This window comes from Anabrus simplex, chromosome 8 (genome assembly GCF_040414725.1).
Source record: "Anabrus simplex isolate iqAnaSimp1 chromosome 8, ASM4041472v1, whole genome shotgun sequence".
Taxonomy (NCBI): Eukaryota; Metazoa; Arthropoda; class Insecta; order Orthoptera; family Tettigoniidae; genus Anabrus; species Anabrus simplex.
This window is the reverse complement of record NC_090272.1, coordinates 72466427-72480715: the sequence shown is the minus strand read 5'-3', so window position 1 is coordinate 72480715 and position 14289 is coordinate 72466427. Positions and strand designations below refer to the sequence as shown.

At 42.3% G+C, this 14289-nt stretch overlaps 1 protein-coding gene across 1 annotated transcript in view; it reads left to right on the top strand.

The window, feature by feature from the left end:
- Window positions 1-7334: 7334 nt before the first annotated feature.
- Window positions 7335-14289, top strand: part of ttv (exostosin glycosyltransferase 1 ttv) — a 199374-nt gene continuing 192419 nt past the window's right edge. The window contains exon 1 of the mRNA XM_067152887.2: window positions 7335-7451. The gene's annotated coding sequence lies outside the window, so the exon portion shown is untranslated. The remainder of the gene's footprint in view (window positions 7452-14289) is intronic.

Below are 14289 nucleotides of genomic sequence, written 5' to 3'. Positions count from 1 at the left end.
AACTAAAAGTCCGGTTCACAAGTCAAATACTCCTAAACTAACCTTACAGGAAAAAAATATTTTTTTTAAATAAGAAATTATCACGTCGTTTTAAGTCACACACTTCACGGAACTGTTATACACTCAATTTCCAGCTCGTTGCTAAATGTTAGGTTAAGTTTACTTCAAGGTTCCCGTTCCCGTTCTCGTGAACTACTCTGAACTAACGTGTGGAACATAGCCACAAAAATGTTCATATCTACTATAAATTTCAAATTCGATTGTCGTATAGTTTCGAATGGTAGCTACTTAAGTTTAGAAAGTATTAGTCGGACAGTTGTGTAGCATTTTTCGACTATAACCTCTAAAAAGGAATGGTTCATCTGAGTCTATTGTTTCGTTTTCGGCTCTCCGTCACGTGGTAATCGAATAAACGAATCAAATGAACGACTCAAATGAACGAATCATTTTAGTGAATCGTTTCAAATGAATCGGTTCTTCTAAATGAATCAGATTCCCCATCTCTAAACCCGGCAATTGCCTGAATTTGAAGTCGGGAAACCACAGAAAAACATTTCAGGGGATTCGAACCCACCCATCTGCCTAATACAGTGTTATCAGCCGTATCTGGCCGTGGTATGACGCACTGAGCTAACCTGTTCGGTACTATTCGCATTCAATAACTTCGACCGCAACTTCGACCTTTCGACATCTTCAGTCTTGTGTGTAACTATATCTCGTAAACAGATAATATTGAAATTTTCAGATATGCTGCAAGAGAATTACAACAAGCTAATGAATCAGTATCCTAGCAAATAATTCCAATTTCTTTGTTTTACATTTAATATTCTTCCCTCCTTCAGAATTGCTTAAAGTTTACAAAGCTTTTTAATTTCTACGTTGGCAAGATAACACACTCTAACCTCCGTTAGTAGAACGGAAAGATTTTAAATGAAAGTGCTTGAGCAACTCAATAATTACCTGTGCTGGGCTGAGTGGCTCAGACGGTCGAGGCGCTGGCCTTCTAACCCCAACTTGGCAGGTTCAGTCCTGGCTCAATTCGGTGGTATTTGAAGTGTGACGTGCCGGCAATCGAACATAAGGGCGACAAAACATCTGACGGCACAACACCGCAAACACTCAGTTTCGATTGCTAGTACTACCACAAGAGAGACAAGAGGCCATCCCAGCGCGAAATCACACCAACTACTTAGGGTAGACCTCGATAAAAACACAAACACAGGAATGGGAAGCGATGGAATCTGGGCAGAACCAAAGGTCAAAAAAGAACCTCAACAGAGAGCGGATCCAGGGGAATAGGATAGAGCAATTCATGTGAAATAGCTTTGAAACACTAAATAGTTTTAACCACAAAAAATTAATAAATAAGAATTAAAAAAGGAGAGTAACACACACAAATAATTCAAAAGATTTAAAAACAACGAAATTTAACAAAATAAATAAGAAGAAGAAATCAATGCATTCACTGGAACCATTTTAAATCACAAACCATTTAATAGTTTTTAAAAATATTTTGCGCACGAACTGCAGTTCCATTTCTTGTAAAAAGAAAACCTTTCAATCGATGGTCATATGACTATAGTAGTTTGAGAGTCCGACTCGTTGGCTGAACGGTCAGTGTACTGGCCTTCGGTTCAGAGGGTCCCGGGTTCGATTCCCGGCCGGGTCGAGGATTTTAACCTTAGTTGGTTAATTCCAATGGCACGGGGACTGGGTGTATGTGTTGTCTTCATCATCATTTCATACTCGTCACGACGCGCAGGTCGCCTACGGGAGTCAAATAGAAAGACCTGCACCTGGCGAGCCGGACCCGTCCTGGGATATCCCGGCACTAAAAGCCATACGACATTTCATTTACTAGTTTGAGAGCTCTCAGTTAACCTTTTTTAAAGAACGAGGTACCCCTATTTATAGACAAATTTTTCTACTAGAAAATTGAAGTGCATTAAAAAACACCATTTAAAGGGCACACAAGAAATAAAATGAAGATAATAAAACAGAAGGGAAGGTGAAACATCCCAACCACCGGACTCGAAATACCAAAAATGGCAGAAGGCGAAGTAGAAAACTAGAACATTTACAAGACGGCGAGATGTCAAAACACAACATATTAACACCAAAAATAATTAATTTCACAAAATCACATCGCAAATTAAACCGAAGAAATATCGTACAGGTCACATTCCTTAAATCACATAGACAGTGTTACTTAATATGACGTACAATAAACCACAGTCATCATCAAACAGGTCTTGACCACTATATCACACCAGCGTCTGTTCCCCAATGAATACGTAACGGTGACGCAATGCATATCAAATCATATCTTATCACTACTCATCATCTTGGCACAACAATGACATAACCGTTCTAAGATGATGCAACAACAATAGCAAGGATAAGAATTACAATAAACAGAATAAATCCATAATGGTAAAGCAAATACGGCTCCAAGAGCAAGCACAATAGCACATTCTATATTCTATAGAAAATAAATGAGTCAGCTACCAAGGAAACCTATTAAGAAGAAGAAGAAGAAGAAGAAGAAGAAAACCAGGAAATATAAGTTAAGTAGATCACATCTGAGAACGACAAATTTAAATTTTAACAATGACAGTAATGTGCTATTAGGCCATAGGTGGGCCAAGAACAGTCTTCAAATATAATACTATAAGAACAATTAATTACGGAGACCAAAGGTTTGTTTTGGTTTTAAGGCCGGCAAAGTACATATCGGATATCACCTTGAAATTTAGAGGGGGGGACAATTTTAAACTGCTTCAAACATAATTTCGACCGATGAATACAAAATTTGACATATTTTTGCACAATGCCACAGGAACTATCAACGCATCGCCTTCGCGCTGTATAGCAAATATTTCCGTCAGACATGTTTTAATTCGATGGAACTCCTTGTGCTAACGGTCACTGTAGACGATCTACCTCGTCCAAAGAATGAAGTTTGCAAAACTTACGGACGAAGAGGTCCGTAATAATCCTTTCCAGCACATTTTATAAAATAGTGTCACCACACACTGTTAGTTTACAGAAAGAACTGATATTACACAGTACCTACTAATCAGCCACCTTAAGAGTACAGTAAATTTAAACAAGCAAATCACTTTTCATGGTCGGTTCTAATAAGTAAGAGGCTCCGCAGCCACTTCAGTCCCTTAACTAGGGTGGACGGTAATAGGGTTGGACACAATGTCCCTGTTTCGGCACACTGTCCCGGTGCACAGTTATGTTCCGCTGTTCCAGAACACCGAGTGTCAATTGTTCCGAAACATTCTCAAGCGAGCCGTAGACACTGACTCGCTGTCCCGTCAGAGGCGCCACTATGCACTGCCCTTCGCCTACTAGCTGAACAGTGCAGCGGGCGCACGGGACGCGGGACTGTAACTGCGCAGTGTAGAGAGAACTTCGAGAGGCAACATTACATGCACCGCGCCAGTGGGAACTGGGAATGTGCCTGTACGGAACGTGCTGTGTGGTGTGTGCCTGTGTGTAGTTATGGCCATGGTCCAGCATAAAGCTGCAGGGAACGTGAACGAACAGTCGGAACACTGAAATTCGCGCCCAATAATCACGTTTAAAGGCTGCTTTTAGGTTAAGATTTTTCCAGTCAATATAAAATACACATAACGCGGTTACAATGGCAGTGCAGGTGTTTAAAAGTAACCAATTCAAGAATATTTTCACCAGTTGAATATATTGGCCTGTATTGTGAGTAATTAGTGAGTAATTAATATCTCGAAAATTTCCCTCAACACTTTCTCGGGGATTGACGTTAAAAATTAATTTGGACTTTAAGGAAACTTTTAAGCCCGAGAAAAATATGGGTCGTCGCTTTGAAATTAGAAATATAACTGGATGAAAACATTGATGTACTTTCGTGCTGTTATGCTCTCTGCACTTCGAATTCCTTGCCTCTCAACTTCCATTTACTTTCTTCAATATCTCGAAAATTTCCCTCAACACTTTCTCGGGGATTGATGTTAAAAATTAATTTGGACTTTAAGGAAACTTTTAAGCCCAAGAAAAATATAGGTCATCGCTTTGGAATTAAAGATATAACTGGATGAAAAACTGTTGACACTCCAGCACAGGGCGGCACACAGCCGGTATCGACAGGCAGACACAGCCAAGGCCAACTAATCTATCTAGTGCGGTCTTGGCACAGCACGTTCGGTTCAGGCACATTCCAGATGAAGCGGAGCATGTCCTGTTGCCACTCGAAGTTCTCTCTAGGACGCAGTGTCCTGTGTCCCGTGTCCCGGCACTCTGTACCGAAACACTCCGCCTCAAGCTCCTAATGTTACGGAACAAGTGAATGTTCCGGTCTGCCCAACCCTAGACGGTAATAATTTCCCTTAGCCATAATGGCTAAGCAAAGCGTCGCATCAAATGCAGCCATCTAGGAGATGATAAGCTGCCGACTCCCAGTTCACAGAGCAGGTCCACAAGTCAACGCACATCGACAGTTGACAAACGCACAGCGGAGTCAAGGAATAAAAGCCGTAAAAATTAATCCACGTCGTCCAATCAAGATATCAGATATACCACAATTAACAAATTGCAGCCAATTATTGTCTAGCAGTTCATGGGGCATTGTTAAATGATACATTTAAAATTACACATGTACTAACAATCGTAGATGGCAGTAGTTATACTAATCCCCTTTAAATTATACCGCCACAGAAGGTGCTCAAATACGCCAGCCTCGTGTCCGTAAGTTACTGGCACGTAACTCCGACGGGACTAAATTCCGGCACCTCGGCGTCTCCGAAAACCGTAAAAGTAGTTAGTGGGACGTAAAGCTATTATTATTATTATTATTATTATTATTATTATTATTATTATTATTATTATTATTATTATTATTATTATTATTCCGAGGTATCTGTGGAACAGCAGAGATGAAAGAAGGTGCGGGCTGGAATGGGTCTAACTACAAGTCCGAAAGATGAATTAAAAATTTAAATAAAGATTATGTCCGCCTCTGTGGTGTAGTGGTTGGCGTGATTAGCTGCCACCCCCGGAGGTCCGGGTTCGATTCCCGGCTCTGCCACGAAATTTGAAAAGTGGTACGAGGGCTGGAACGGGGTCCACTCAGCCTCGGGAGGTCAACTGAGTAGAGGTGGGTTCGATTCCCACCTCAGCCATCCTGGAAGTGGTTTTCCGTGGTTTCCCACTTCTCCTCCAGGCAAATGCCGGGATGGTACCTAACTTAAGGCCACGGCCGCTTCCTTCCCTCTTCCTTGCCTGTCCCATCCAATCGCCCCATCCCTACACAAGGCCCCTGTTCAGCATAGCAGGTGAGGCCGCCTGGGCGAGGTACTGGTCATTCTCCCCAGTTGTATCCCCCGACCCAAAGTCTGAAACTCCAGGACACTGCCCTTGCGGCGGTAGAGCTGGGATCCCTCGCTGAGTCCGAGGGAAAAACCGACCCTGGAGGGTAAACAGATTAAGAAGAAGAAGAAGAAGAAGAAATAAAGATTATACTTTCAATAGACAACAAGATTTAACAAATTTTCACTAGGTGAAATAACAATGAAGAAAATCAGGTACAATTATAACTTTTTTTGCTAGGGGCTTTACGTCGCACCGACACAGATAGGTCTTATGGCGACGGTGGGATAGGAAAGGCCTAGGAGTTGGAAGGAAGCGGCCGTGGCCTTAATTAAGGTACAGCCCCAGCATTTGCCTGGTGTGAAAATGGGAAACCACGGAAAACCATCTTCAGGGCTGCCGATAGTGGGATTCGAACCTACTATCTCCTGGATGCAATTATAACTTTACAAACGAAAGCACAAGTTAAGGGGTCCTTACAAATCCTGGGCTTCGAGCCCCAATTTCACAATCCTTGAGCTGTCAGCTCACAACCACAAAATACCAAAGGGCAGAAAACCCCTAATTCCATGGAGCACTTGCTCCCACCTAGTAATTTCAAGCCTCCTAGAGGCACCTTTCAAAATACCAGAAAGAGCTGACCCGCTCTTTCAAGCCTATAAAATGCAATACCAGACTTTACAATTAACTGCCATCAAGGCAGAACTTACAAATATAAACAGGGGTATCTCGTACACAATCTACTGGGTTAAGTTAATGGCCCAAAATACAAAGATGAATGGAGGCGAGTACTTGCACTCCTACATGAAAGCGTGTTAAAACCTAAGTGGCGCTAGGCCGATTCAACAGGGGCTATTCCTACACTAGGGAAGGTGACTCGTATAAGAAAATTTTTATACATTAGGAAAGAGAAGAAAATCGGTTATGAAAACGTAGTCACCTCAGATCAAAATGAAGGGGAGCTCGAGAGGGTAAGGCACTCTCTATCCCCGATTTACATGAAAATTTTACATCGAAATGGTATAGGTTACATCAAAACGGTTTCGGACCTTCCCCGGGGATTAAACTGCTGAGCTAGGAAGAAATTAAAGATGTTAAACGGCCATTACCTTTTTGAAGGGCTGCTGACTGATGAAATAGGCGCTTGCCGCCTCGTGCTATTCTTCCATACACTAAGCTAGATGTTGTACGAGTGGCGGAGAGCCAGGAAAATCAGCAGTTTTTATACTCTCGGGGAAGATTCGAGACCTTTCATGAATAAGACACACCCACAGTCGTTTATTGGGTAGCTTACAGTTACACATCGACATTGGTAAAGAAAGACGCCATTGGCTGAAAATTAATGACAGAAATTTACGATTGGCTAATTTCAAAACTGGCGGAAAGAAAAGATTTATATTGCCAACCTACAAATGAAAGAACGAAATTTAGTTATAGGAAAAGTTATGAGTATAAAATATCTTCAAGAAAAGTTCCATCACTTCGCACCAGGGTGCATTATCATAGTTTTTGGTAGAGACATCTGTGAGAGAATGTCCACACTTCTTGACAATTAGAAAACAAAAACAATTCGAAATTAACACGGTGACATCTTCAGATAACCGGTTGAATTAATTCAGTTTCAAAGTTCAGAGTTTCAACTGTAGAGGAGAACTTTAAGGCGGAAAATTCAAATGTGCGGCGTATAGGTGTACCAACCGGTACAATTATTATTATTATTATTATTATTATTATTATTATTATTATTATTATTATTATTATTGTCTGTACAAACTGTTAAGGGTCTTGAATGCTGCTTTTCAAATAGTATTTTCTCAATCTCGTACATATTCAAATGTTGTGTTACCTGCCTGCTTACTATATCGCTAACCTTCAGTAAACATTGTGTTCATTTCAGGTACGACTATGAGGTGTTGCTGCAGAACTCCACCTTCTGCTTGGTGCCCCGAGGACGTCGCCTTGGTTCCTTCCGCTTCCTGGAAGCTCTGCAAGCAGGTTGCGTGCCGGTGTTGCTATCCAACGGCTGGGCCTTGCCCTTCGCGCAGACCATCGACTGGAACAAGGCTGTCATATGGGCTGACGAGCGTCTGCTCTTACAGGTAAGACTAAAACATATCCCATAATATTAACAGCAGATAGATTTATATATTTGTATGCTTTTTTTTATGACAACAATGGTTCATAAGGCACTTGGCAATGGAATTTGAAGGAATTACACTGCATCTTGTTGAGGGACGACTTACTGTGGGCGTGGAAATAATGTGCACAAGAACCTCGTTTATCCGGATTAAGTGAGACCGACACTGATCTGGATTATCGAAAATCCGGGATTATCCGAAAAACTAAAAAACAAATGCAGTACATATTATACAGGGTGAAACGAAATTCGAGCACTCGGGCGTCGCAGCGCGACTCCTCACATGCCAGCAATAAAAAAAAAAAGTCTCTCACAAAAGTTTGTCCTGCGAGTATATCCGGCAGAAAAAGAACGTTGAAGAGTGGCAATCTGGCAACACTGTAACCACATGTAGGGTAACTACCTCTGTCAGCACATACTAGTCGTGCTGTACAGTTGGTGTAGTGGATAGAGTTTTGGGTTAGCATGCAGGAGGTCGAGGGTTCGATCCTGGGTTGAGGCGCACTTTTTTACTTGCTAATTTCCATCGGACACTACATACTGTAACACAGTAAGACAACGTTTCTTAGGTCACATGTATCCTACATTTACAAAATTTAGTAAAGCTGAACACGTTGTAACGCATCTAGTAGATGAAGAGGTGCGAACAAATTCACGCCCACGACGTGGAAAGGGCGTATTTCAAAGCTGACCAATTTCTAGGATCGTACTATGTAAGTGCAAATGGTTTCTAGAAGACGCGCTGCAATCGCTGTTGACGATTAAGATGCCAGACCTGGACTACATTTACGAAATAAAAAACATACGCCTCAAACCAGCATCGACCCCCTCGACCTCCTGCATGCTTACCCAGAACTCTATCCACTGCACCAACTGTACAGCACGACTGTTGTGTGCTGACAGAGGTAGTTACTCTACATGTGGTTACAGCGTTGCCAGACTGCCACCTCATCAACGTCCTTTTTCTCCCGGGTATACTCACAGGACGAACTTTTGTGAGAGACATTTTTTATTGCTGGCATGTGAGGAGTCGCGTTGTGTCGCCCGAGTGCGCAAATTTCGCTTCACCCTGTATACCGCAATATATTAACATAAGTTGTACAGTAATGCCTTTTTCAATTGTACAAAAAAATATAGTCCACCTCTGTGGTGTAGTGGTTAGCGTGATTAGCTGCCACCCCCGGAGGTCCGGGTTCGATTCCCGGCTCTGCCACGAAAATTTGAAAAGTGGTACGAGGGCTGGAACGGGGTCCACTCAGCCTCGGGAGGTCAACTGAGTAGAGGTGGGTTCGATTCCCACCTCAGCCATCCTGGAAGTGGTTTTCCGTGGTTTCCCACTTCTCCTCCAGGCGAATGCCGGGATGGTACCTAACTTAAGGCCACGGCCGCTTCCTTCCCTCTTCCTTGTCTATCCCTTCCAGTCTTCCCATCCCTCGACAAGGCCCCTGTTCAGCATAGCAGGTGAGACCGCCTGGGCGAGGTACTGGTCATTCTCCCCAGTTGTATCCCCCGACCAAGAGTCTGAAGCTCCAGGACACTGCCCTTGAGGCGGTAGAGGTGGGATCCCTCGCTGAGTCCGAGGAACAACCGAACCTGGAGGGTAAACAGATGATGATGATGATGATGACAAAAAAAATATAAGAACACTTTTCTTACATTTACGACTCCGTTTTATGTACTAAAATAATGTGCGAGTTTTTTTCTGGTTTACATTTGTATAACGTTTACACGCAGCACGATCACGACGACGTTTTCCTAACATCAGTTCTGCCGGTGTGGTTTCAGTCAAGGATTCTAAATAAGCCATCAGTTTGTCCAGCAGCATTGTTGCCTCTCCATGAGTCGTTGTTTCTTCTGATGGAGCGCCGGTTTCATTTTCGAATTCACCATCAGTGCGTTGCATTCAGAAGACCGAGGGTTCGAATCCCATTTCGGCCGTCCTGGGAATGTTTTTCCACGGTTTTCCATTCTCAATTCCAGCCAAATGCCGGGACGCTACCTTTGATAGACCGTGGCCGAATTACTTCCAATTCCTGTCCTTAACTATCATTGGCGGAAAAGACATTCAAGAAAAGTCGACGCCGTAAAAGAAATACTGTACGAGTAAAAATATTTTTTTTATTTTCGAACCGAATAAACCGGAGATCCGGATTAATGAGGGCCGGATAAACGAGGTTCTTGTGTATAGATTTGATGCAGGTTTATTTAATAATAGCAGACTGCAAGAGAAGACCGAAATATTCTCAACCTCAACTGTCGAACTCTAGTTCGTAGACGATAGTTCTAGGCAATTCAGAGGATGCCTAAAAATCGATTTTCAGTGCAGTTAACGAAGCGTATACAAGGATTGATGCATAAGTCGTGGCAACATTTTTTTCTCTCTCGCAGCCGGGCTGAGTGGCTCAGACGGTTGAGGCGCTGGCCTTCTGACTCCAACTTGGCAGGTTCGATTCTGCATCAGTCCGGTGGTATTTGAAGGTGCTGAAATACGTCAGCCTCGTTTCGGTAGATTTACTGGCAAGTAGAAAAACTCCTGCGCGACTAAATTCCGGCACCTCAGCGTCTCCGCAAACCATAACAGTAGTTAATGGGACGTAAAGCCAATAATATTATTTTTTCTCGCGTGATTGTGGGGTCTATAGACAAATGCAAATATACAGGTGTAAGTGGGGAAAGTAAATTGCTGTGGAATATATGAATAATGCCGAGTAGGTTTACCAGGTGTAGGGGCTGATGACCTAGATGTTAGACCTCTCTAAGCAACAATCATCATCATTACCAGGTGTAGGATATGAAGCGAGGAGACTATCAGCCATGAATGTTTATTCTCAGAAAGTACAGTAACCTGTACGGTGAATCCCCAAAGTAGTCCCATAGATTGTCCACAACACGTTGCTAGCGATCCGGGAGACGTCGGATACCAGTCACCTCACCATATGTGAATTTTGCAGTCTTGTGTTTCACAGCGTTGGCAATATGCTCTCGTGTCCCAAACTCTCTCTCTCGTAATTGTTTTTTCACTTTGGGCATGAGATCAAAATCGCTCAGAGACAAGTCCGGTAAGTATGGCGGGTATTCCAGTACTTCCCACCCCCAGCACTGAAATTACCTCCATCTGCTACCTGCGGTCTGGCGTTGCACATCATTTCGGACATTAACGGGTCTTCCGGACCGTTGTACGTCGCTGCTTGTTTCACATCATTTGTGAAATGCTGCTTCCCATCCCACAACGGTTCGCCACGGAAGGGTATTATTCGCCACAGTTTCCACAAGAACTCTGGCAAACGGCCAGTTTGATATACGCACGTTGTTCTTACCTCGTCACATCCATTCTGAACGGAGCCTGACTCACTACTGCAGTCCCATCACCCTATGCGTGGTACCTGTCCAGCACACCGCCATCTCGTGCTGTGTCCATGTACTATGAATGTCATGCTTTCCAGAAAATATGGCCATTCTATGGTAGCACAAAGGAAGAAATTGTAAGGGAAGGCCTAGACTGGAATATATTGTTCAACTAGTGGAGGAGCTGAGATGCTAACCTTATGTAACACTGAAGAGAATGGCACAAAACCGGAACCTTTGGAGAGCTACTGCCAACCAACCTTAGGGCTGTAAACTTGTAGTAGTAGTAGTACCGTGCAAATGTGAGAAAAATGTACGTACCATGAGTTAGACCCAATCCTCGTGTCAGCACCTAACGTCGCCATGACTTCTAATAGATTTTCTCCTTCTTATAGATTCCAATCCACGGAACCACTATTTTATAGCTCTTAGAATATTAACATGCACAACATCGAACTGTCGGATTTAACTATACTAAAACCAACAGGCACATAAAATTCAAAAAAATCTATTATTTAACCACAGCAATAACAATATTTACATTATAATGACGAGAAACACGAAAGAACTTTTCCACAAAAGAAAATCTCAATGAGAGGACATACCTCTTAAAAGAAACTGTTCACACAAATGTCTTTATGTTTTAATTGTTTTATAATATTTTTATGTACTGATGATGATCCAAAGGATCGAAACATGTCTATGTTTTAAACTATCCATGCGTTAGTTTTAGAGTAAACAAGGTGGATAAAAGTATTATATGTTAATGTAATTCGTCAATACGGACTAAAAATGATTTTCTCATATGTAATAAGGTTGTTTTGCCTGATTTTAAAATCGAAAACCACGGAGAACCATCTTTAGGGCTGCCGACCGTGGGGTTCGAACTCGCTATCTCCCGAATGCAAGGTGACAGCTACCTGGCACAAACCGTGCAGCCACTCGCTCGGTCATCGATATTTTGAACGATGCCAATGCCCGATCATCGATACACAGTTTATCAAACATGTACTGTGATGAACTGGCCACGTTGATCGCGCGCCTTGGACTTAGTTTGAGGTACGTCTGCGCGAACCAGTCTTTTCCGACTTGCTGTGCGTGTACGGCCGACAAGACGTCCGCAGGCAAGTCTCAACATTCTGGCGCTTCTTGACTTCTTTTACAAGTTGTTTTACGTCTCATCGACATATATAGGTCTTACGGCGACGATAGGACAGGAAAGGGGTTAAGAGTGGGAAGGAAGCGACATGGTCTTAATAAGGCACATCCCCAGCATTTTCCTGATGTGAAAATGGAAAACCACGGAAAAGCATCCACGGTGGGGTTCGAACCCACTATCTCCCGAATACTGGATACTGACCGCACTTGAGCGACTGCAGCTAACGAGCTCAATCTTCTTCAGTTTAGTCGGAGACTTTGCAACGAATGAGTTCTCTCATAAGATCGAGAATGAAATCTTACCATAAGCACTCTTATCTGCACCGTTCTGTTGCTCCTTATCAGTGCTCTAATAATTAAATTTGATTTATTCATCCATAGTTATCCAAACCAAATGCGATGGCAGAAGTGACTTGTTCCACTGACATGGGAAAGTACAGTGGTGTGCAAATTATTATACTCAAAGGAGAACACAAAAAATCAAATTGCCTTAGATTCAGTTTTTGCCCTCACTTGCCATTCTAAGTTGTTCCATGGAACTCCCTATCTTTCAGTCAGATATTCATCCGAGTTACTAAACGTCGTGGAATATTGTATTATTCGTATTTTTTTAATATTTCAGTTTACAAGAGTTAGGATAGTAAATAGTACAAAGTACTTTGAATTATAGCAGTACTCAAGTAAGCAAAATATCACAGAACTGCTTCGTGCAAATCCATTTTATCTAATTACACTCAAAAGAGAAATTAAAAATCCTCAACATTGGAATTTAATATTAATAGAGGAGTCTTATTTTAAACGGATAACAAATAACACGTAAAAGACATTCACAGTAGTACAGGCAAATAATAGGTAATTCGACAGTAGAAATATTTTTAAAAATTAGTGTTGAGTCGAATAATTTTCACACCTCTGTATTTTCATGAATTTCTTGTGCAGTTCATTGAACTGTCCAAGTCGTTCTCATGTCTCTAGAAAATTAAAGTAAAGACTGTGCAGATATGTCAATGATAAATGTCAGATCCTTTAAATTTCAGCCGGTAACGTGACATTGTAATGGGGCAGATAGTGGTGCATGGGCTGGGATCGATTCTCACCTGACTGTATTTTCCTCCGCGATGGTTGGTTTTACCACCGGAAGGAACTCGAAGCATATTTCATTATCCATCGTTTGCTATTCCAATCACTAGGTTCGAATCGTAGTTTAAGAAGTTCATATGTGAACGAACCAGTGTGAAACAACAAATTCTTGCTTCATTTCAATCTCTTCCTCCAATCCATTTTCGTGAATAATAATAATAATAATAATAATAATAATAATAATAATAATAATAATAATAATAATAATAATAATAATAAATTACTGGATACCGGTGGAACCAGTAGCCAACACACTTACGTTAACGCTGACGGAAGCCTGACGGATGCTGATACATATTTTCAGTCTTTTTTCTGTAATATTTTGAACAGTTTCTTTATACTTTTCGATTCGACACCGAAAAGGGGGCAGCTGTACCTCCGGCATTAGTTCAATCAACGGAAACCTTTGAGGACTCTCCCATTGATATTTCCTTTATTTCATTCACTCTTTGTGCTGCTTTCTGCCTTGCCAAAGAGAACACCGTTCTCTCCTAATTACTGAAATCTTTTTCATCTCTCTCTTCTCATTTCCTTCTTTCATGTTCCCAGGCTATGTAGTGAACACCGCAGGTGGTGAGCGATGTAATAGTAGTCGCGTCTTGGGAAATTTAATGACCGTAATTTCCTTCGCCACATTTTTGCAAGGGCTTCAGACTAGTGAAAGGCTGCTACCAAAGCAAGGATGTTATACGTAGTAGAGTCATTAAGCTCGTGGACTGACCGTCCAGTGTTGCTATTGTGCACTATAGCGGAGAGCTTGCACAGCAGGATGTTGTCGTGACAGTTCTTCGCTATACTGCTAATAATAAGAGTTGGTGTCTGACAGGTAAGTTTGAAGGGAGGAGCACCGCACGTGCCATTTCACGATGTTGCCACATTCCAGCATTCCTTTCTACATACTCTTACCCCTCGCTTCCGGCTCACTTGTTCCCTCCTTCATTCTGGCCGCTGTAATCTGTTGTAGACTACCTGGCCAGGCGGTGTCGTCCCATTTGCGATCACTCTTATACAAACAATCAGGTTCTTATCAGTGACAGTGACAGGTTTGGCAACTCCCAGCAAGACGAGCTGCCCTGAAGTGTTATCTCCATGGCAACCGCAGTCGCCCCACCCTCGTTTCCATGGCAACCACACAGCCACTCCCTTTATCCCGCCTC